Below are 4215 nucleotides of genomic sequence, written 5' to 3'. Positions count from 1 at the left end.
TGTTGGCTATGTTTATATAGTAACCAAAAATTGCAGATAAATATTTATGTAGTTACAAAACTTTTAGCAGTCCCCAAGTTTGGAATGATCCGAAAGAAAGCTAAACACTCCATTTTGGGCGGTGGTCAATCCCCCATCGTCAATGTGACTGGGATATGGGGAAAGGAGAAGTAAGCCCAAATGGCTGCCATATGTCTGCCGTGAGTGGGCTCAGAGGGGTCAGGTTGATGGGAGTAAAGAGGAAGGGTCTGCCGTGGCCGGGCCGCACTCCGTGTCCTGACAGCTGGTAACGTGCAGAGCATCACTTTGCATCTGTCAGCTGTTGCCCGGTGGACGCCTGTGTGATAAATGAATAATGGGCTCCATGGGGCTCTTCTTACACTAAAAAATTCAGTGCATATGGTTCTGGCCAGCCCTCCATCCCATCCCATCCCACCATTGGGTCATTGCAGAAGTCCATTTGTTCCCTCAGGCCATGCCAGGGAGTATCACAGCTTTTAGGAGAATATGGCAAAGCATCAGTCTTTGGGGACATGAACCCATATGTGAAACCTTCCAGTTTCATCTGCTAGATGAAGTGCTCAGAGTTAGTGAGGCAGGGGTGTGGAGAAAGAGAACCTAACAGGATTGTCCCTTTGAATCCATAAGGACCAAGTGCACATCTACACTGGTCATCACTTGAGAAAGTCCATGGGAGAGAGAGAGAGACAGAGACAGAGATAGAGAGAGACACAGAGAGAGCCAGAGCAGAGGATGCTCCTGGGCACGTATGCATCACAAGGTGGCTGCGGACTCACGAATTTGGGGCCCATGGTGTATAAAACATAGTCACAGCAGCTGTGGTTGCTTCCTGAGACTGCTGTGAGGAGTAAATGCATCAATGCAGGAGTTGCCGAGCACGAAGTCAGGTGCACGCACGCAGTAGCCGACGTTACACCCAGCTTTGCAGACACTGCCTCACCACCCGAGCTGCGAGGAAGGAGCCCACACCGCGCTCCTGCGGCTGGAACATCTCCACAAGGGCTTTGACTCTGAGTGAGGTTGTTTCTGGTTCTGTTCCCCGAAAGCTCTCACCTGGGGGGGGGGTTATAGTCTGCCCCCATCTCAGGAGAGAAACCCTACCCTTGCTGCGGCTAACTCAGTGGAAGGCTGGCCTCCCTGCCGTACCGGCTCTGGGCCTTTTTTGTCCTTGAAGAGTTCAAAGCATTTCTCGAAGCTTTGCTAACGGGGCAGGGAATGCTGGGTGAGACCTGAAATAGCCCCTGCCGGGGCAGCGGGCCAGCAGCTGTGCCAGTGGCAGTTGCCACGTCCCCTGTCACACATCTGACCCCGGGCCCGGGGATCCCAGACAAATGGTTGTGAGAGCCTCACATCTGTCATCTGTCTGGAAGCCAACAGCCCGACTCTGGCCCCCCAACCCTGGAGTTCTGTGCGCGGCCATACCCTCCCACCATCCCCTTCCTGTCCATGCAAACCGTGGAGTCTGGGGAGGGAGGATTCCCCTGCTTCAGAGCAATGAGACACCTACACTTTTATCCTGTTTTCAGGACAGTTTGGGGGTTTTTCCACTTTAAAATTCAGGTAAATTTCTCATCAAAAGGAACTGGACCCCGGGGGCTCCCTGAAAGCATTTTGAACACTGATCATCATTTGAGGAGGAATGAGGATGCTAACTGTCCTTTCCTGAGCACCTACTATGTACCTCGCGGTGTCGTAGGGCCCTATACATGATTCCACTTACTCTTACAGAGTGGGTCTCCTGTACCCTGGTTACTGAGCGAGGGTCTGGTGAGTGGCTGAGCAGAATCAACTCACCTTCCCCACCCCTGCCCCACCCACAGAATGCCACCTGGTTTTTTAAGGAGTATCTTGAAGCATTTTTTTTTCTTCTTAAAAACAGTTTATAAAGTTTCCTATATAAAAATAATGTATGTTCATATTAGAAAATTTGGAAAATGTGAGGTGCATTAAAAAGTTGTCACTCAACAACCCCATAGAACTATTAATGTTTTTCATAAGGTATTTTTCTGTGCGTCTATTTATAATATTCCTTTTTTTCCCCAAAAAAATTGGGAACGTGAAACTTTTTCGACTTTCCATAGATTTGTAGGTCTACTTAAATACAAGAAGCTTATTTCAGCCAGTGAAGCAACTATGGAGTGCTGAAGTTCAAGTAGAGTTCAGAGAGCTGACCAGGCGGTTTCTAAGAGGGGACAAAACTTGGCAAAATGCCTTTTTCCATCCTGATAGAGGCTTTAAGTGTCTGATCATTTGTTTTTCTGGCAGCAGGACCACTTTCCAGTGGTAACCAGTTGTTATTAGCATCATTACAAGTCCTTAAGCCTCTCTGGGCATTAATCATGCTCCGGATGTGACAAAATTTAGTGACTTTCAGAGTTTCAGCCAGACCCCCATCCGTGGGACTGCACCTCCATGAAAAAACAACGCAGCTTCACTCTGCATACATTTTAGCATTTTGTATTTTCAGTTGGCCACCCGGATGGTTGTGTTCCTTTAAAACAGCACTGCTTGGCCAGATAGCTCTCCACGGGAGTCCGTCTCTCATGGGCACGAGAGTTTATACTCTGATTTTCTCTTTGCTCGAGATACTAACCAGTAGCGTTTTTCCTACTTTGTCTGATAGAATGGAATTATTAGTGGTAGAGGCTGCTTTGCTTGAAAGACAGCCTATAATCTTAAAAAGCCCTGCACGTGGTAAACATGGGCTTCATGATAGTGTGCATCTGGAATTGCAGCGTCCTCTCTGCCCAGAGGCGTACCTTCGAATCCCCCTCCTGTGTGTGCATGCGTGAAGATCAGTGAATTGTGGGGCACTGAGTACTCATAGCATGTCTCACAGCATAGATGCAGAATAGAGGAGAGCGTGCATCATCTTTGATGACCCACTTCCTGAGCTTCATCCCAAGTGTGGTACAAACCATTTTTATTGCTTCTCGAAGGAGCGCGATGGCACCGAGGGACACCATCAGCTGGCTGCAGGCACAGGCCAGCTGGACGGACCTTCCTGTGGCTCTTCCACACAGTTTGACATGTCCACTTAACAAATGGAACGGGTGCTCTATTTTGCTGGAACCCTGTTGGGTAAATATGGAAAGAATGTGGGAGCTGTGTCACGGACCACAGTGGTCGCGTTCTGTGTAATTTGAAGACAAGATTCCTTTGCCGTGTGTCACTTACCTCCTATGTTACCTCCTTCGTCAATATTTCGTAACCACCAATTTTTTGCCAGGGCCCACATGCAAAGATGGGTTTGTATTAAAAAATAAATGAGAACAGCACATTCTGATGTGGTGTAGTATAGCCGCAATTTCCACCCGAGGCCGTGAAGCTGCTCTTTCCCTTTTAGGAAACAAAAGACACAAAGCAGAGCTGCTTATTCTGTTACTGCGCCTGGTGAGAAGGGGGACAGAATGTCAGCAATAAAAGAAAAGCCTTCCTCCTTTGAATTATCCAAGTGCCCAACGATGGGAACAGCCACAGGGGGAGAACACCGTGCTGTGAGGTTTGATCTGACTTTGCAGACCATCCGTTTCCAACCGGAAAGCTCAACTATTTTCAACACCAAGAATCAGAAAACCAGACTTACTGTGGATCCAATGGACTGAGATGTATTTTTCTCACATCACAAGGTGATGGGAAATGGGGGGCAGGCCAGGCTGGGTCATCCAAGACTCGGGTTCTTTGTCCTGTTCTGCCAACCTCACCGTGTTGGATTTTGTCCTTGTGCTTGTCGCCTCATGGTGGCAAGACAGCTGCTGTGCCTCCAGGATTCGTTCTTAAGGCAAGGAGAAGGGGACAGGACCATGCTAGCCAGGCTCTCTCCTTTCATCTGGGAAGTAAAAAAAAGTTTCCCTGAACCCAGGGCAGATTTTGCTGTTTGCTCACTGGCCAGAGCTGTCACATGGCTACGCTCAATAGGCTGAGCCCTTTGCAGGTGTAGGCAGTTGTCCACATGTGTTCTCAGAGGCTTGGACATCATGGAGAATCCTTGCTTACATGATGGCAGTCCCAAAAGTTCTGTTCATATGTGAAAATGTCTGTAACAGATTATTAATTCCCCATTATAATTATCATGAAAATGCATTGGATTTACATTAATGGAAAAGGAAAACTCTTTTTTTTATATATAGATATAAAAGGCCAATCTGTCCATTTTATCTCTACCCACCACTCCCCTTGCCCCCAGCTGAAACC

At 47.9% G+C, this 4215-nt stretch overlaps 1 long non-coding RNA gene across 1 annotated transcript; it reads right to left on the bottom strand.

Annotated features, from left to right (window-relative positions):
• Positions 1-2947: 2947 nt before the first annotated feature.
• On the bottom strand, positions 2948-3817 carry LOC129509148 (uncharacterized). The gene is made up of 3 exons (XR_008664278.1): positions 3608-3817; positions 3199-3360; positions 2948-3095 (listed from the first exon to the last, which is right to left on the bottom strand). It is a non-coding gene; the product is annotated as an uncharacterized LOC129509148 (long non-coding RNA).
• Positions 3818-4215: the final 398 nt, after the last annotated feature.

The sequence above is a fragment of the Nyctereutes procyonoides genome, unplaced genomic scaffold, assembly GCF_905146905.1.
Source record: "Nyctereutes procyonoides isolate TBG_1078 unplaced genomic scaffold, NYPRO_anot_genome, whole genome shotgun sequence".
Taxonomy (NCBI): domain Eukaryota; kingdom Metazoa; phylum Chordata; class Mammalia; order Carnivora; family Canidae; genus Nyctereutes; species Nyctereutes procyonoides.
Note: the sequence above shows the minus strand (reverse complement) of the source record. Positions and strands in the feature narration are given on the sequence as shown.